This window comes from Eurosta solidaginis, chromosome 1 (genome assembly GCF_040869045.1).
Source record: "Eurosta solidaginis isolate ZX-2024a chromosome 1, ASM4086904v1, whole genome shotgun sequence".
NCBI lineage: Eukaryota > Metazoa > Arthropoda > Insecta > Diptera > Tephritidae > Eurosta > Eurosta solidaginis.
Genome location: NC_090319.1, coordinates 274665061 through 274686309, shown reverse-complemented (window position 1 = coordinate 274686309; position 21249 = coordinate 274665061). Strand labels below are relative to the sequence as shown.

The 21249-nt window shown below is 39.4% G+C and overlaps 1 protein-coding gene across 1 annotated transcript in view; it reads left to right on the top strand.

The window, feature by feature from the left end:
• The first annotated feature begins 4880 nt into the window (after window positions 1–4880).
• LOC137237329 (bromodomain-containing protein DDB_G0270170-like) overlaps window positions 4881–21249 on the top strand; it is a 60219-nt gene continuing 43850 nt past the window's right edge. The window contains exon 1 of the mRNA XM_067760835.1: window positions 4881–5493. The gene's annotated coding sequence lies outside the window, so the exon portion shown is untranslated. The remainder of the gene's footprint in view (window positions 5494–21249) is intronic.

Below are 21249 nucleotides of genomic sequence, written 5' to 3'. Positions count from 1 at the left end.
ATCGAATAACAATATTTCAATCATGGCAACCTCAGAACAGAAAAAGGTGTTCATTACCAGTTGCGCCTCAATTATTAGGGACAACTACAGCGGCGATCCATGGCATTAGAATCTTTTATCGACAAAATAAAATTAATTGAAGTCTTCTCAGATGAAAATTTAAATAGTACTTTTATTGCATTTTTGAAATCCAAACTTGAGGGAAAAGCACGCGAAGCATTACCACCCGTAATAAATTCAGTCGATGACATAAAGACTGCCTTGAGAAATAGAATAAAACCCGACAACTCGAAAGTTGTTTCTGGTAAAATCGCGTCTTTACATGTCATCAATAATAATTACTCAGACTTTGCTAAGCGCGTTGAAGAACTATCCGACGCATTGGAACGTTCTTTGATTATTGAAGGTATGACACAAGCCAAGGCACATGAAATGGCCGTAGAGCAAACAGTGAATGTGTGCAGGTTGAACACTCGTTCAGAATTGGTCAAATCCATCCTGGCTTCAACTACCTTCAGTGATTCAAAAGACGTAGTTGCAAAAATGATAGTCGAACGTAATAATGAGGTAAAAGAAAGACAAGTACTAGCATTCCGTACTCGTGGTAATTGGCAAAATAGTTTTCGAGGAAATTATAGAGGTAATAATTTCAATAATAGGTACAACAATCCAAATGCAAGATTCAACAATAACAATAGAAATAATTACAACAATAATAATTACGGGTACACTAATTCTAATAGAGGTAATAATGACAGATATAGCACTAATAGAAACAATCAGCCTAGTAGTAGTAACAATAATGCTAATAATAATAGACGTTCAAATTCGCGAAGTAATGCCAATGTACGCGCTTTAAACGTGAACGACCCTCAGGAGCGAACACTGGGGGATCGGGATCACGATTTAGATAATTAAACGAATCTTCTTCAAAAATATTAAAATCCATCTACTGCTTGAACCTTAATTATACAGATTTTATTGAACTTCAATGTAGCGATTCCTACAAACCATGTACTTTTCTAGTAGATTCTCAAGCAGATATTTCTTTAATCAAAATTTCAAGTTTATCTCAAAATTGTAACTTTAATACTAACGAAATAACAAACATAACAAGCGTAACGCCTGAAACAATTTCAACTTTAGGAACCTTAAAAACCAACTTAATTGCATATAAATTCTTAATACCGCATACTTTACATGTAGTTAACGACGATTTCAATATACCTTCAGACGGAATACTCGGCAAAGACTTTTTAAAATTTAATAAATGCATTATTAATTACGCAAGCGATAGCATAACTATTAATACCGGATTAGATAACGCAAATATACCAATTTTACACGGCACAAGTACCGATTCTTTAGTTATTCCTCCGAGATGTGAAGTTTATCGGTTATTTAAATTACCAAAATGCGATAATCCTGTTTTTGTAGACTCGCAAGAAATCTGTAATGGTGTTTTTACGGCAAAGTGCATTGTTGACACAAATAATCCAGTTATAAAAATTTTAAATATTACTGACGAAATAAAACATGTCAACAATTGCAATATCGTAACGGAAGATATCACCAACTACAATGTGTACAAAATCAATGAAACTTCAAAAGATCAAAAACGCTTAGAGGAATTAACGAAAATTTTGAAAAATCAAATGCCGGGTTATGCTCAAAAACAATTACTAGATTTATGCTTAAAATATGCCGATGTATTCGCTTTAAAAACTGATCGTATGACTTTAAATAACTTTTACGAACAAAAGCTACGTTTAACTGATAAAAATCCAGTCTATATAAAAAATTATCGTTTACCATATACACAACGTGAAGAAATTAATAAACAAGTCGAAAATTTAATGCGAAATGATTTAATAGAACCCAGCTTTTCTAATTATAACAGCCCTTTAATTTTGGTGCCGAAAAAGGATCCTACAGGCCAAAAGTCTTACCGTATGTGCGTTGATTTCAGAGCAGTCAACAAAAAGCTTATCGCAGACAAATTTCCGTTGGCACGCGTAGACGACATACTCGACAATCTTGGCAGAGCCAAATATTTTTCGACTTTAGATCTTTTTTCTGGTTTTCACCAAATACCACTTCATGTTAATTCTAGAGACGTTACATCTTTCAGTACAGATCGAGGAGCTTTTCGTTGGAAAGTTTTACCTTTCGGTTTAAATATAGCACCAAACTCTTTTTCACGTATGATGTCATTAGCATTTTCAGGCATTTCGCCAAATCAAGCTTTTATGTACATTGACGATGTTATCGTCATCGGATGTAGCGAGACACATCACCTCAAAAATTTAGAAAAAGTTTTCGAAACTTGTAGAAAATTCAATTTAAAGTTAAATCCCAACAAATGCAATTTCCTTCGTTCTGAAGTAACTTTTTTAGGCCATAAATGCACCTCCAAAGGCCTGCTGCCAGATGACTCAAAAATAGACGCAATTAAAAAATACACTAAGCCAAAAGCAAAGACGCTGTTAGGCGATTCGTTGCATTTGCAAATTATTATAGGCGTTTTATACCTAACTTTGCGTCACTGGCAGCCCCTTTAAATCGTCTAAATCGGAAAAAAGTTGAATTTGTTTGGGATGATGCTTGCGAAAATGCTTTCGAAAAATTAAGATTATCATTAATGTCTCCTCAATTATTACAATACCCTGATTTTTCAAAAGAATTTATTATCACTGTAGATGCATCTAAGAGTGGTTGTGGCGCTATATTAAGCCAAAAGCATGGAGATAATGACTTACCGATTTGCTTTGCATCAAAATCTTTCAATAAAGCCGAACAGAAAAAGGCAATCATAGAATTAGAACCTTTAGCAATACATTTTGCTATAAAACATTTTCGGCCGTATGTCTACGGTACACATTTCACGGTAAAATCAGACCATAGACCATTAGTTTATCTATTCAATATGAAAGATCCTTCCTCGAAACTCTCTAGAATCAGATTAGATTTATCAGAATACAATTTTACAATTGAATATATTAAAGGAAAATCGAATGTTGGTGCTGATGCTCTTTCGCGTATAAGTATAGACGAGATTAAAGATTCGACAAAACACGTTTTAGCCGTTAAAACGCGATCACAAACTAAACAACAAGAATTACAAAATGAAAAAATAAGTTTAAATGATACGACCTCTAACGATAATAAAGTACAAGTTTATGATAAATTTTCATACGATTTTTCAAAAAAGATACCGCGAGTAAAATCAACAATACAATATAATAAACATAAGGAGATCTCCAATTTACAAATTTATGCGCATTTAAAACATAAAAAATATAATTTACTTAATATCGTGACTGCTAACGAAATAACGAATTTAGATGAGTTACTTTCGAGGCTGGAAAAAGCAGCCGACAATCACAATATTAAACAATTAGAATGGCCAAAAAATGATATCTTTTTCAATAATTTTTCAATTACGAATTTTAAAATCCGCGGAAATGAAATTTTAAAATCATTACAAATAATATTGACGGACCCTGTAGAGACCGTAACAGACAATGAACAGAAACAAAAACTTATGACAATTTATCACGAAGATCCACTGTTAGGAGGTCATTGCGGAACAAAAAGGTTATATGCCAAATTAAGAACTAAACATTACTGGAAAAACATGACACGTGATATAGCGAAATTCGTGAAAAATTGCAATAAATGTCTTTTAAATAAAGTGAGACCAAAAACAAAAGAAAATCTTGTCCTTACTCCAACACCCTGCAAACCATTTGACATAGTGATTATCGACACAATAGGTCCACTTCCAGAATCAAACTATGGTAACAAGTTCGCTGTTACTATGATTTGTGACTTTTCTAAATACCTGGTAACAGTAGCTGTACCAGATAAATCAGCAAAAACTATCGCATGTGCTATTTTTGAAACCTTTATACTAACATATGGTACAATGAGAGCCATTAGATCCGATTTAGGGACGGAATACAAAAATGAATTATTCTCGGAATTAACAAAACTTTTAAAAATTAATCATGATTTCTCAACAGCTTATCACCACGAAACTGTTGGTACTGTTGAAAGAAACCATAGAGTCTTTAACGAATATTTACGTGCATATCTAGATGAAACGTATTCAGATTGGGATACGTATTTGAAATACTTTACATTTTTACATAATACTACAAGCAGTTCGGTTTTTGATAATAAATTTACTCCTTTCGAATTAATATTTGGCAGAAAATCTACAATGCCACATGAATTACAAAAGGAACAAATCGATCCGATCTATAATGTAGAAAATTATACAAAAGAACTAAAATATAGAATGCAAAAATCTCATAAAATGGCAAGAAATTTGATTAATAAACATAAAATTAGAAATAAAGAATTACACGATAAAACGGCTAAGCCTTTAGAAATTAAAATTAATGATAGGGTTTTAGTAGAAACAGAACCGAGAAATAAACATAGAAATATATATCAAGGTCCCTACATAATAAATAATATCGACGGACCAAATGTAACAATTTATGATGAAATTAATAAAATTGATAAAACTGTACATAAAAACCGTATCCAAAAATTTTATTAAAATTTATAGTACTTTTAAATTTTACTAATTAATCTTTAAATATGAATATATTTTAAGAATGCGCCAAGGACTGTAACACAAAAAAAAAAAATGTTATATTAATTTCGATACGAGCTAATTTACTAAATATATGTCACCTAAATAATATAAAAAGATAGCAACTTACTTAAGTTAAGTAGTAGTAATAGTAGTAGCTTATACAATAAGCTTACCATACAAGATAAAATATTGGCTCACTTCAAACTAAACTAAATTATAAAAATCTAAAAATTAACTTTTCCTTTTTCTTTTTGCAAATTTCAATTTTAACTCTTTTTGATATAGCCTAAAGAAGAATGTGGCAAGACTGATCACCTTGCCAAATTCTTCTTTTCCAAAGGGGGATGACGTAGCGGCATGTAGTGCCAGCCAACTAAAAACTAAAAATAAAACTAAAAACTAAAATAGCTGGCATCACCCCCACATGCAACCATGCATGTATGCACTTGGTGTTACTGGGTGAGAGAGTCGAATGACGGAGAGAATTCTGATTGGCTGAATCTTCCGTTACTCGACTCTATCACGCCACTGCATCATGCGATTTTACCGCTATGCACTTTTGGCATAGCGGCAGAGCCGCTTTGAAGCGTCAGCATTTTTCTACAGTTTTAAGTTTGAATTGAGCCGGCCGCCGCGCTACACGCGCAATCGGAAAATATTAAAACAAAAAACTGGAAAAATTGTAACCAAAGTTAAAGACTAGAAAAAAGGACTAAGTTTAAATCAAAAAGTGTAAAACATTTTTATTGTACAAATATAAACTAAAAATAATTCAATATGTGAACTAAAACATATACAAAAGTTTATAGTACAAACAGGAAACCGAAAAATGAAATTTAAAATAAAAACTAATAAAATCAAAAAGGGAAAAATAGTTTCTTCCAGTGAGTGCGTGTGTGAGCGTGTGGTTGTATGCGGAAACAAGTGGCAGCAAAGCGCCACTTTACACTACCACACCGAGAGTCCTCAATAAGAAAAAACAAGTTTCTTGAATCGGTGTCGCCTCTCGGAAGTGTTTGGCTCGCGTATTTCTGCCATGAAAAGCTCCTCAGTGAAAACTCATCTGCCTTGCAGATGCCATTCGGAGTCGGCATAAAAACATATTGTAACGAATTTACTTGCAAATCTTCTTATTTGCCACCCTCTTCTAAGTTCGAATCACTAAACTGTTGAATAAATAACTCCATTATGTAATAATGCAAAATGGCCTTTATTAAAGTACTTCACAATAACACTCAAACTGTGCAACGAATAGCTTGCTTAATAACCAAACTGATTGATAGCTCAAATGAAACTCTACTATTGCCCGCCAGATTGCGTGCTTAATCAATAACTGCTTGATAGCTCAAATCAAATTAAATTCCAGCGCCTCTACATTTGCTGCCTTTTATACTCTCTGATTTCAACGTTGCATCTTCTAGGCGCTTCCATTTCCAGAATCTTCTAGTCCATCAGCTCTCAAACTTCTCAGCTGTAACTACAATTGCACGATTTTATAGCTTCTCATTGCATACTTCCAGGAGTATCTCAGATATATGCATGTGTTTGTACATATGTGTAGACGCAATTATTGTTTCTTTTATGTAGATACATAATGATTGAATTATTGATGTCAATTCACGTCACTGCTTAGCATCGACTTAGAGATAGCAGCACCCCTTAGTTTTGCTAATATTCGTAACACTGTCCTCCACCTAACTCTGATCGTCCCGATCAGACAAATCTCTCGATCTAAACGCTGCTAGCCTCTCCAAATGAACCACTTTTATATTGGTTCGTGGTTTGGTAATGGTTTGTATGCGGTACACTACATCGTTGATCCGTTTTACAACTTTGTATGGGCCTTCCCAGTTACACTGCAATTTCGGGGGCAAACCTTTTTTTCGTTGTGGGTTGTATAGCAGCACCAAATCTCCTTCCTGAAACCCTTCCGAATTAATTGCTTTATCGTACCTCGCTTTCAGCTTGTCACTCATAATCTTTGCTCGTTGCCTTACCAGATCGTGTATCTCTCTTAGCTCTTTTTCCAAGATACCCGTGGATTTCTTGACATTCCTCTCCGCATCGGCATCTATCCCATACTTCAAATCAGCTGGCAGTCGAAGGTCATTGCCAAAAATTACCTTTGCGGGAGTTTGGCCCGTTGTGTCATGTACTGCCGATCGGTAGGCCATCAAGAATAATGATATGTGTGTATCCCAGTCCTTATGTTACTCGTCTACTACTTTCCTTAAATGCTCCTGCAATGTTCTATTGAAACGTTCCACCATACCATCGGACTGAGGATGCAATGCAGTTGTCCGTGTTTTTCGAATGCCCAACTTCTTTCACATTTCTTGGAACACAGCTGATTCAAAATTCCTGCCTTGGTCAGAATGTAACTCCATTGGTACATCATACCTTGCAACCCATTCGTTTTTAACCACTTCTGCTACTGTTTCTGCTTCTTTGTTTAGGATTGGGTATACCTCTGGCCATTTACTGAAATAATCCATAACCACCAGTACGTATTTGTTTCCGCGGTTGCTAGTAGGAAATGGACCTGCGACATCCATGGCGATCCTTTCAAATGGTGCACCTGAAATATACTGCTTCATCTGGCCATGACTTCGGGTTTTGGGCCCTTTCGCTCTGTTGCATACCTCGAAGTTGGCAATCCACTCGGTGAGCGACTGACGGCAACCAACCCAAGAGAATCTCTGCTTAATTTTCTCGAGTGTCTTCGTGATTCCAAGATGACCTCCACTTGGACCATTGTGCAGCTCGCTGAGCACGTCAGGAATCCTCTTTCTGGGAACAACTATCAGTTTCTTCTTGCATTGACCATCCTCACTCTCCCATACTCGATGCAAGCAACCGGATATCAATTCTAAACTGTTCCACTGTGACCAATATGACTTCGCAATGGGACTCTCTGCTGACATCTGCTCTCTGCTTGGTCTTTCGTTTCGTTCGAGCCCTTGCATAACATGTGACAGATCTGTATCTTCTAGCTGACATTTTCTTATTTGTTCCTTGTCCCATTCATCCGTACACGTTATAGTTATTAGCCGGACATCTATAATGTCTTCTTTAGCCTCGGCTTTTGAACAGTGCTTGCATTCCAAACTACATGGTCTTCGTGACATTGCAACGGCATTTCCATGGGTACTACCTTTTCGATGCTCAATGGAAAAGCCATAGCTTTGTAGTCGCTCGATCCACCGTGCCAATTGTCCTTCCGGATTACGGAACTGTAGAAGCCATTTCAACGCTGCGTTATCTGTCCTGACACGGAATCGCTGGCCGTAGAGGTATTTGTGAAAATGTTTAATGCACTCTACCAATGCCAACAGCTCTCTCCGCGTAACACAGTAGTTCCTCTCTGGTGTTCCAATCGAATGGCTGTAATATGCAACTACCTTCTCCTGTCCATCGACCAGTTGCGATAAAACGTCTCCTATAGCATATCCACTCGCATCTGTATCTAGAATAAATGTTGCTCCTGGAATCGGATATGCTAACATTGGGGCAGTGCACAAACGCTCCTTCAATGTTTGGAAAGCCACTTCTTGCTCCTTCTTCCATTCAAAAGCTTTGTTTTTTCTTGTAAGCTCATGGAGGCTTTAGGCTACGCTGGAAAAATTTGGTACAAATCGGCGGTAATATGTGCACAGCCCAAGGAAACTTCTCAATTCATGTAGGTTCTGTGGTCTTGGCCAATCCTTTACAGCCTCTATTTTTTCGTTCGCAGTGCAGATGCCCTCTGTCGTTACCTTGTGACCGAAATAATTGACTTCCTTTTTAAACAGCGCTCACTTTTTAGGACTTAACTTCAGACCAGCGCCAGCTATTCTCTGGAAAACTTCCTCCAAGTTCTTAAGATGTTCGTCAAAGTTCTTGCCCAATACGATGATGTCGTCCAGGTACACCAAGCATGTTTTCCAATGTAGTCCTTTCAGTACCTGGTCCATGAGACTCTCAAAAGTAGGTGGTGCATTACAAAGTCCAAAATGCATCACTGTAAATTGCCACAGAGCATCACCGACACTGAAGGCTGTTTTCTCTTTATCTTCCTCCTTCACCTCAACTTGCCAATAGCCGCTTTTCAAGTCCAGTGTGGAAAACCATTTCGTACCAGATAGCGAGTCCAGAGTGTCGTCAATTCTTGGCAATGGGTAGCTATCCTTTTTCGTAACGTCATTCAACTTCCGGAAGTCCACGCAAAACCTCATTTTTTCATCCTTCTTCTTTACAAGTACTACCGGTGAGCTCCATGGACTAGCTGATGGTTCGATGACGCCGCTGTCGCTCATTTCTTGTATGATTTGATTCACAACTTCCCGCTTCGCCAGTGGAACACTACGTGGAGCTTGACGGATCGGCCTCGCATCTGCCGTGTCAATTTGGTGTTTCACAACATTGGTGCGGCCTGGTTTGGAACCATCCTGGTCAAATATGTTCGCGTACTTTAGGAGCAGTTGTTTTGCCTTACTCTGATAGGCTTCCTCTAGCCCCTGCGTCCATGCCGTGATGTCATTTGAAAGATCAGTATTACTAGATGAAACGTGTTCCTGGAGCTGTTCAAAGTTAATATCTACTTCGGCCTCTACGCATCTTCCCAAAATAGCTCCTTTGGTCAAATTGAATGGTGACTTGAACTCGTTGAGCACTCTTACCGGAATACGTCCATCTTGTTTTGTCATAGCCAGGGTTTTTCCTACAAGTATGTTCAGTGCTGATTTATTTGCTGCTTCGACAATCCACAATTTGTTTGTCCCACAATCTCCATCAACCTTTTCCCAGATTACTGCTTCTGATTTTGGCGGTATTTGCTGACTCTCTTCCACCAGCACTCGTTTACTGCTGTAGCCTCTCTCGTAGCCTAAATTAAGTGGCACATCCATGTTCTTATATCGCATCGTCTTGCTTTGCATATCGATTTTGATGCCTTGGTTGATTGAGAAGTCCACTCCAATTATGATTTCATCAACAATACCTGCCACTATAAAATTGTGTAGTACCGTGACGTTCCCAATTGCTACTTCACATTCTACTTCTCCAATTACCTGGGTGTCCTCTCCCGCGGCTGTACGTAATCTTGCTCCAAGCAATGGTCTTATCTTCTTGTTGACTAAATCTGATCGAATGATGGAATGGGATGCACCCGTATCTACAGTCAGTAAGCGTTCCTTTCCATCCACATGTCCTCCGACAGTAAGACTGCTTGACCTTCTACCAATTTGCGAGATAGAGACTATGGGGCATTCAATTGAGGGAGCCAGCTGTCGCCCCTTGCGGCTGACTCGCTTTAGTTTAACGATTGATTGGTCTTGGAGATCTGCTCATCTCCTTCAGCTCTGCGTTTACGACCACCCACATTGTTGGAACTGTTAGGGTTGGTGTTGCAATAACGCGCAATGTGCCCTTGCTTTCCACACTTAAAGCATTTGACTGCAACATTATTTTTCCGCTGCGTACCCTTCAATGCTTCCAAAATTGCGTCTACCCAGTCTGGCCTTTCCACTTCCACGCGATGAGCTTTGTACGCTGGGTTACTCAAAAGTGAGGCTGTTTCCTGAATCAGTGCATGCGATACCGTTTCAGCAAATGTTAGTTTTGGATTCGCATATGTAGCCCGCTTCGTTTCCACATCTCGTATGCCATTTATGAAACTCTGGATTTTTACCATTTCAGTGTATTCCACGGGTGCGTCCGCATTTGCGAGATGAGCCAATCTTTCAGTATCTGAAGCAAACTCCTGCAATGTCTCATTTGCTTTCTGGTAGCGGTTTGGAACTCTATTTGGTGTATCTGCTTCCTGTGTTCGATTCCGTATCGCCTCTCTAGAGCGCTCATCAATGCTTCGTAGTTGATCCGCTCTCCCTCAGGAATAGTCTGTAGGATTTCAGCAGCAGATCCTTTCAATGCCACAAATAGTGCAGCAACTTTATCTTCAGCACTCCAGTTGTTCACTGCTACGGTCTTCTCAAACTGAATCTTAAACACCTGGAAAGGAACAGAACCGTCAAAAGATGGTGTTTTTACCTTTGGATTGCTTGCTGAAACAGCTGGGCGATTTAGTTGTAACTGCTCCATACGACCTTTTAAATCATCTACTTCTGCCTGAAATTGAGCCATTTTTGCAGCCTGCGCTTCCAGTTTTTATGATACCTGTTCCTAAATTTCTGCCGACATTTCAGATATACGTGCCTCTTGCGCTTCCAATTGAGATGCCATATATGTCTTTTGGTCTTCCAGTTGAGATGACACTTGCGACGTCATTTCTGAAATACGTGCCTCCTGTGATTTCAGTTGGGATGCCATATATGTCTTCTGATCTTCCAGTTGGGATGCCTTATATGCCTTCTGTTCTGCGAGCTGTGTTTCCATCTTGGATGTAATCTGTGTCGACATTTCTGAGATACGCGTTTGTTGTGTTTCAATCTTCGATGTTATGCGTGTCTCCTGCGATTACAATTGTGATGACATGTTGGTAGATATTTGTGATGACATTTCTGACATTTGTGCCGATATTTCAGTCAATATCATGTTCAGGTCTGTGTTCGCCATTGTCTGCGGTGTTTCATTTTTCTCTTAAATTTTTGTTGTTGTCTCGTCCCCATCAGGATAAAAGACATACTCGTCCACATCAATTCCTTCTGCTTCCATTGCCTCTCGTAGCCGTGCCTGAAGTTCGAGTTTAACGCCGCTTGTATTCAATCCACGGCTCTCCAACTCTTTCTTCAGTTGCTGGATCTTCAATTCACCGGACTTTGCCATGTCCTTGTTGTCTTCTGGAATTTATTCAACAATTCCTCTTCTGACACCAATTGTAACGAATTTACTTGCAAAACTTCTTATTTGCCACCCTCTGCTAAGTTCGAATCACTAAACTGTTGAATAAATAACTCCAATATGTAATAATGCAAAATGGCCTTTATTAAAGTACTTCACAATAACACTCAAACTGTACAACGAATAGCTTGCTTAATAACCAAACTGATTAATAGCTCAAATGAAACTCTACTATTGCCCGCCAGATTGCGTGCTTAATCAATAACTGCTTGATAGCTCAAATCAAACTGAATTCCAGCGCCTCTACATTTGCTGCGTTTTATACTCTCTGATTTCAACGTTGCATCTTCTAGGTGCTTCCATTTCCAGAATCTTCTAGTCCATCAGCTCTCAAACTTCTCAGCTGTAACTACAATTGCACGATTTTATAGCTTCTCATTGCATACTTTCAGGAGTATCTCAGATATATGCATGTGTTTGTGCATTGACCCTCCGCTGCTCGTATACGTACGTGGTACATATGTGTAGACGCAATTATTGTTTCGTTTATGTAGATACATAATGATTGAATTATTGATGTGAATTCACGTCACTGCTTAGCATCGGCTTAGAGATAGCAGCACCCCTTAGTTTTGCTAATATTCGTAACAATATAGTCCTGTCCCGCTAATTTGTAGGACAAATTAAAAAGGAGCACGACGCAAATTGGAAAAGGAGTTCGGCATAAAACCTCTTCGCAAGGTATCATACTTTTCATTTTGTTTTTGTATTTATCTGCGCTGCTCTACCCTTTGGAAGGGCAAAGGACGTCAGTGATTTCGATCTGTCAACCTTCTCTAAGCCTTGGTGTTATTCCGAGCCGCCACGGAAGTAACGATAGCCTTACCGCAGCAAAGGCGTGCTGCTAGGACGGTCGGTTTTTTCTCAAGTTCGGAGAGCTAAGGTAACGGAAGGCGATTGAGCTTGACGAGGGAGCAGCAGTCGAGTTTGAACAAAAAAAAAATGAAGGGTACGAAGCAATGCGTTCATTTTGCCTACCTTAATGTTCATTCATATACATATGTATATTTTGTCTGCTTGCGAGTTTGTTTTAACGGCTTTACGCTCCAGTGCGTTCATTTAATTTTTACTGGTGCCAAATCGTAAATATTAGGCGCTTGTTAGTGTGAGCTATCTTCTGTCTAGTCAAGTGTATCTATCATCATAAATTTTGAAGATAACAAGTTGGAAAGAGAAGGAGCGTCATTAGTTAGAATCGGTTCAAAATATAGATAGGGCAACATTTAATTTTAAACAATAAATTTATTATAAATACAGTTTCGAAAGCCAGGCAAAGTCTGCTAGTTTTTGTCCGTACGTAGCGTCTCTATTAAAAGAACTCACGTAACATCACGGATCTTTTGTTATGGAAGAACTCGTCATAACATTTACATCATCATTTCATTCTTACGATTCAAGTACCTGAAACATACAGGTGCTTGATTCCACGAGTTCGCTGAGTTATTGTCAGGCAAGCCTTAAGTGATATTAATTCAGAAAAGCTCATAGGATCAGATTGGTCGGCTTAACCAGGGACTGAAAAGTTCGGATGCGTTCTAAGATGATGTGGCATAAAAAGCTCCACAAAGCACCCTCTAATTCTATACAACTAGGCCAAATCAATCAGCTATAATGATAATTTTAGTAGCACTACAAGTTGTTACATCTTGTGCCATTATCACTACACACAGTGCGAATTAGTATTAAACAACCATTCAAATGAATAGAATATTATTGACAGTTGTTAAACAGAACATAAAAACTATTCATTTAGTTTAGTAGAAAATCACCAACCACTCCTATATAAACTGCTCCAACATTTTATAATGATTAATATTTAAGTATGTATAAGTAATTTCGTTGGAAGGTGGGCCTATAACCGACACTGGAACCGAAACCAGTTGGCGTGTTGCCAATTTGTTATCGAAGTGTTAGAGGTTTGTTATCGATGTGTTATCGGAGTTATCGGTTTGTTATGGAAATTTATTGATATAATATAAAAACGATATCCTTTTTATATCGAAAAGTTATCGATTTGTTATCCGAATGTTTCCCATTTGTTATAGGCGTATTATCGAACAATTATCGTGTAGTTATCGAAACACGTACCGATAAAACTTCAATACAAAATCGATGACAGATATGTGTCCTCCGTTGGTAACAAGCAGATAAATTATCGTTATTTCGACTAAAATTTCGGTATCGATAATAAGTCGGTAACAAAATAATTGTTATCGATAAGAAGCCGACAAAGCTCTTCTCAAATAGCGCGAAATTATTTGTTTTTGGTAAAGTTACCTTTGTTGTGATTTAACTTCAGCCCCTGGTCAAGCGTTGGTAAGTGATGGTGACTCCAGTCACCGACTGTTTTGCTACGTGAAGGGACGCAAACTCATCGCTTCATCATCCATCGAACCGCCACCATTCGCCTTTCACCGGTCCATTTTACACTAGTTCTACAGCTACTGGTGACTTCGGAAATTATTAAATCATCGGGCGTTATTCCCTAACGTAACCAGCCGTGATTTTCGCGTTCCGTTAACATATTGTGGCAAATATTAGCAGTTTCGATAAGTCACTATGCTGCTCGTGAATAAACGCACAACGACAGCGAAGTAAGCAGCAACACATACATGTTAACAGCAAAGCTAAGAAGAAAGAGAATACAGACACACGTACATATCCACAGCAATAAACGGTCCATTTTACTCAGCCATTACGCACTTATGCATAAAAGACAACAGTGAGAGCTCACAAGGGCTCTGACGCTATAGCACATATGTACATGTAAGCAACTGTTCGAAAAGGATGTTCGTGAAAAGTCTAGACCTTTGGAGAGATATGCGAACAAGGAAATAGAAGTATAAAAGCAGCGTCAGCTGAGCAATAATAATTCAGTTTGATTTTAGCATGCTGTAATTGAAATACGCGAGTAATCTTATTGTGAAGTACTTCTATAGAAGTGTAAATAAAGAACATTTGCTATACTGGATATTTGAGTTCTTTATTTGACAGCTCAGAGACTCGTACGAGAGTAATCAAGGAGTCCTAAAATCCACTATAATATGCTATATTTACCGTTCTCTGATTTTTAACGGCATCTTTGGCACATCATCGACTTAATCATTATACACTCGCTTATTGACTTTGCCGGTGCTCGAAGCATGGCCATATCCAGCACGAGGTTCATGCATAAAAAGGTACATCAAGCTACATGGCTGTCTCCTGATCGAAATACTCGCAATCAGATCAATCACGCTGTGATAGACGGACAGCATGTTCCAGTGTTTTAGATGTGCGCACGATCCGAGGACCTAACATCGACTCGGACCATTATCTCGTTGCAGCCAAAATACGCACCCGCCTCAACGCGGCTAAAACCAAGGAACGAAAAACACAAGGAAAGCTAGACGTCGAAAAGCTTCAATCACAACAGACTGCCAATGATTTCGCAACTCGACTCTCACACCTGCTCTCTGAGAGCACAACTCAGGAGCAGTGGGAGCATATTTCAAAGCACTTCGTACTGCCGCCGAGGAAAAAATTGGTTACCGGCGACCACGAAGAAACAACTGGAACGATGAAGAATGCTGCGTTGCAATTGAAAGAAAAGACGCTGACTACAGGCCTACGTTAAAAGCGAGCGCGACAAGAGGAGTGTGTGAACGCTATCGTGAGTTGAAAAAGGAAGCGAGACGCCTTTTCAGGAAGAAAAAAGCAGAAGCAGAAAGGCGTGAGTGCGAGGAGCTTGAGCTGCTAGCCACCAGGAATAACGCCCGAAAATTTTACCAAAAAAATACGGCGACAGACGGAAGGTTTTAAGACCGGGGCAAACTCCTGTAGGAACGAAAACGACGACCTTGTAACTGATGTCCAGAGAGTGCTTAGATTATGGAGGGAACACTTCTCTGTTCTTCTAAATGGAGGCAGCAATTCACCGCGCAGAGATGAAGAACCCGATCCCGCAATCGATGATGATGGAATATATGTCCCCCCGCCCGATTATGACGAAGTTAGAATAGCAATAACCAGATTGAAAAACAACAAGGCCGTGGGCGCTGCTGGATTGCCTGCGGAGCTATTCAAGTACGGTGGCGAGGAATTGGTAAGGCGCATGCAGCAGCTTTTTAGCAAAATACGGGCGGAAGAGTGCATGTCCGACGGTTGGAATCTAAGTGTTCTTTGCCCAGTCCACGAGAAGGGGGATAGGCGCTGCCTATATGCCGCTATGTCTGAATTTGGTTTCCCCGCAAAACTTATACGGCTGTGCAAAATGACGTTGAGCAACACCATCAGTTCAGTCAGAATTGGGAAGGACCTCTCCGAGCCGTTCGAAACTAAACGAGGTTTCAGACAGGGTGACCCCCTATCATGCGATTTCTTTAATTTGATGCTGGAGAAAATTATAGTAGCTGCAGAACTTAACCGCACTGGAACAATATACTATAAAAGCGTGCAATTACTGGCATATGATGATGACATTGATATCATCGGCCTAAACACCCGCGCTGTTAGTTCTGCTTACTCCAAACTGGAAAAAGAAGCAGAAAAGATGGGTTTGATGGTGAATGAGGACAAAACGAAATACCTGCTGTCATCGAGCAAAGAGTCAGCGCATATGTATGCGTCTTGCCAACCACGCTACTGTTGGCAGCAATAATTTCGAAATAGTAAAAGACTTAGTTTATTTGGGAACCAGCATCAACACTAGCAACAACATCAGCACTGAAATCCACCGAAGAATCAATCTTGCCAATAAATGCTACTTTGGACTAAGTAGGCAATTGAAAAGTAAAGTCCTCTCTCGGCGAACGAAAATCATACTCTACAAGTCACTTATCGTACTCGTCCTGCTATATGGGGCAGAAGCATGGACCATGACAACAGCGGCATGAAGCGGCTTTGGGAGTGTTCGAGAGAAAAGTTCTTCGAAAGATTTATAGACCTCTACGCGTTGGCGATGTCGAGTACCGAAGAAGATTTAATGATGAGCTGGACGAGCTATACGCAGATATCAACATAGTCCAGCGAATTAAAACGCAGCGGCTACGCTGGCTAGGCCATGTTATGCGAATGAAAGATAATGCTCCGGCCAAGAAAGAGTTTCTATCGGAACCCGCCTATGGAAGCAGAGGTAGAGGGCGGCCCCCACTCCGTTAGAAGGACCAGGTGGAAACGATTTAAACTCCCTTGGTGTGACCAATTGGCCCCGGTTGGCGGAGCGAAGGAGCGACTGGCGCACCTTGTTGGACGGCCATAACCGTTTAGAAGGTTAAGCGCCAATTAAGTAAGTAAGTAAGCTAGTATTTCATCTGGAACCAACTACTTAGTCATCATCTGTTCATCATTCCGACTAGTTTCAACTCTTCGCCAGGGTGGACTCAGCAAAGGAAGTAGGACTACTACTCGTCTCTAGATTGGCAGAGTGCTACCACACCCTTTGACGAAACCCACCTTACAACGCATTTGGCGGCAAACATAGCTCCAGCGTCGTTGGTTAGCTATTTATCTGGTAGAGGATAAGACCGTCATGCTATAAGCAACTGTATTAAAGAGTTGCTCGGTTGATAGCAGCTCTCAACATTTCTCTACTTGTTTAAAGGCTCTCATTAGGCAGAAACCAGCTAGCCGAAAGGTTTTTAGTATATCGGAAAGACTGGTAGCCCAAAAAACTTCAAGATGTGTTAGTCTCTTATACTCCCTCTTCTTCCTCTCATTCTCTTTTTGATTTTCTACCTCGTTTTCTTCTTCCTACTTATGACGGCGCCGAACAGGTGACGGCCGGAAATCAGTTGACTGTTACTTTTTTATCTGATTTGGCATTCCAACTTCTAATACACTAAAATTTTGACATCAGACCATCGAATTGGAAACACAAAATTTCGCCCAACTGCCTCTTGTATGGTTCGATCGAGTAAGAATATCGCCATTTTATTCGCTCTTTTCTTCTGACTTCTTTTGCACATTTACACCTCCCTCTGCATTTGCATTTAGAGGAGCCACAAGTACCTGAAACAGAAACACAAAATCCAATATTTGCATACAAGCAATGCTTTTGTGTGTGTGTGAATGTACACTCCCAAAGCATGTTAAATTCCTGTATCTAATTTCTTGAGCAACTTCTCTGTATTTTGTTTTCCAGTGGTGCTTAAAAGCTACATTTACTGAAAATTTCTTTAAACTTAGACAAAATGCATTCTCACAAGTTTAATCTGCCGATCAATTTAAAAAATAGGGGACAAGGGTCTATAAGTTCAGTCAGTTAGTAGTCTCCGCGCTGTAACACAGAACCCAAACCCGTAAACAATGAGATATTTGCGAAAAAGTTACCTATGTGACCTTTCACCTTGATTACTTTGCCTCAAACTAGGAGATGTGCATGCCTTCTAAACTAACACTGCTTTTATTTCTTTAATCAGAGAGTCAGTAATGTGTGACAACCCTGTGATCTAGGACTACTAATTGATTGGCGTGACGATGTCTGGCAGATACATCAAATTGATAAAAATAAAATAAAATCTTCATATGCGGAAGCATCATTAAATACCATTCTTAATCAAGAAGATTGATAAATTTGATATTTTATTTGAACAGTTTTTATGAACTCACTAATTTTTTTCATGTCAGTATGTATGTTTGTATAAAACCTTCATCCCTCATAGTGTGGAGGCGTTTCAATTTCCAAAAGAGAACTTTTAATGGAGAGCTTATACTAATCTTTAGCGGAATTACATTTGACAGTAATAAGAAAATATTTTCTTTTTTTGGTCGTGTACTAACTTACTAACTTACCAAACGAAAATGTGACGGGATAACATTGAAAGTACTTTAGAAAATTTTGGCAAGCAGATGCCTTCCGGAACCGTTCTTAGCAAATGCCGTTCGGACTCGTCATACAACTTTTATGTCTGCCACTTTATATCAAAAATCAACAAATTGCTAAGGAACTTCATCCTAATGTCGTTTTTACTGTAATAATCTCGCGTTCGATTTGATTTCAGCCGAGCCGCAAGACAAATCTTACAAAATATTATCTCTCGGGTACGGCCAAGATTCCTGTCGGCATTTAGTGCATTCATAGATACTACATTTGCTGTACTTACTTTATTGGCGCTTAACCGTCTAACCGGTTATGGTCGTCCAACCGCCAGTCGCTCCTTCGCTCCGCCAACCGGCGCCAATTGGTCACACCAAGGTAGTTTGAATCATTTTCCACCTGGTCCTTTCAAAGGAGTGGGCGCCGCCCTCTACCTCTTCTTCCATAAGCGGGTTCCGATAGAAACACTTTCTTGGCCGGAGCATCATCTTTCATTCGCATAACATGGCCTAGCCAGCGCTGCCGCTGCCTTTTAATTCGCTGGACTATATTGATGTCTGCGTATAGCTCATACAGCTCATCATTAAATCTTCTTCGGTACTCGCCATCGCCAACGCGTAGAGGTCCATAAATCTTTCGAAGAACTTTTCTCTCGAACACTCCCAAAGCCGCTTCATCTGCTGTTGTTATGATCCATGCTTCTGCCCCATATAGCAGGACGGGTACGATAAGTGACTTGTAGAGTATGATTTTCGTTCGCCGAGAGAGGACTTTACTTTTGAATTGCCTACCTAGTCCAAAGTAGCATTTATTGGCAAGATTGATTCTTCGCTGGCTTTCGGAGCTGATGTTGTTGCTAGTGTTGATGCTGGTTCCCAAATAAACGAAGTCTTTTACTATTTCGAAATTATGGCTGCCAACAGTAGCGTGGTTGCCAAGGCGCGTATGCACTGACTCTTTGCTCGATGACAGCAGGTACTGCGTTTTGTCGTCATTCACCATTTGCTGTAACTTTTACAATATAAAGTTGTTAAATCATTTTGCTATCAATCATACCCATCGCCAAATTTTGTATCAAAGGGAGACCGATAGACTGTGCGACGCGTCATAAAAACTCGTACACACATACATATATTTCTTGGTAGATATATATGCATGTATGCATGGCAATTGTAATATCCCTGCAAAAAAATGCGATTAGTCTTGGATGAATCCGGGATGAGTCGCAAAGGAGTATGCGACTATAGCCAGTTCTGATCTCTTTATATGGATTGGAGTCATCCCTTTTGTTTGAGCATGTCCAATAGAGAGACCAATTGTTGCTGTTTATGCCAGAACGGGTAGTGTCGGACTGATCCTCTTTATATCCTTACGGGTACTGTCGAACAGATCCTTTTTGTACTGTTCGACACTTCCTCTTTGTACCCCTTTGGGTACTGTTCGACACGCCCCCTTTGTACCCCTACGGGTAGTGTGGAATAGATCCTTATTCCACTCTCCCTTATTCCCTTACGGGTATTGTTCGTCGCGACTTTTTTGTACCCCTGCGGGTGCTGTCGGACGGATCCTCTTTGTTATTACGGATTTTATAATTTTTTAAACTTTGATACAATATTCTTGATTTTTTTCTATTAGTGTTGTAGAATAATAAAAACAAAATAAATATTACGATAATGGAACATATGGTCCTAGTATTTTGGTTCGGTATAGAGCTCCGCGTTTTTCTTAAATAATTCTATTCAATCACATTTAATCTTTTTATTTTATTAATTTCGTTGCTGTTTGTTTTTTTTTTTTCAATTTGCTACATAAATGTCAAACTGACTGATGCCAAATATACCCAAAAGGGACTAGAGGGAATCAATTATACCCCAATGTGTTAATCGCACGATTTTTTGAAGGGATAATTAACATCTGCCGACACACTTTTGCTCGTATGTCTACCAATACTAACACGGAATCACTGACTTCAACATATTGTAACGAATTTACTTGCAAATCCTCTTATTTGCAATCCTCTGCTAAGTTCGAATCACTAAACTGTTGAATAAATAACTCCACTTTGTAATAATGCAAAATGGCCTTTATTAAAGTACTTCACAATAACACTCAAACTGTGCAACGAATAGCTTGCTTAATAACCAAACTGATTGATAGCTCAAATGAAACTCTACTATTCAAAGTAATACTGCTTTTGTTCGCTAGATAGCGTCTTAGTCGAAACTGCTTGACAACTCAAATCAAACCGAATTCCAGCGCCTCTACAATTGCCGCCTTTTATACTCTTTGATTTCAACCTTCGCATCTTCTAGGCGCTTCCAGAATCTACTAGTCCAGCAGCTCTCAAACTTCTCAGCTGTAACTACAATTGCACAATTTTATAGTTTTTCTCATTGCATACTTATAGGAGTATCTCAGATATATGCATGTGTTTCTGCATTGACTCTCCGCTGCTCGTATACGTACATGGTACATATGTGTAGACGCAATTATTGTTTCGTTTATGTAGATGCATAATGATTGATCTATGGATGTGAATTCACGTCACTGCTTAGCATCGGCTTAGAGATGGCAGCACTCCTTAGTTTTGCTAATATTCGTAACAATATGTTAAATAAACGAAGCAAACGAAAATAAGCCAATCAAAAAATATCGCCTAAATCTACATATGTACCGCCTTCCGCTGCGGAATACAATGACGAAGCCAATGTACCTTGCCACAGGCACGAAAACCAACTCCCGGGTTAGGGACATAAACACTAGGGTGGACGAGTCTGTTCGACTTCGGCTGCTTGTTGACGACCCATGAAGTCGGCAATCCCCCATCGGGTTGTGATGCAAGTAAGATACGACTAAAATTCACAGGCCTAGAGGGTTCGGCGTTGTCATATCAAATCGTTTCTGAGATGGTCGGCCGAGTGCCTTAAAGGAGGTAATTTCCCTAATACACCGGATCAATATCTGGCAAAGGAGCCTCATCAACAATCGAGGGTCTTTATCGCTGCAA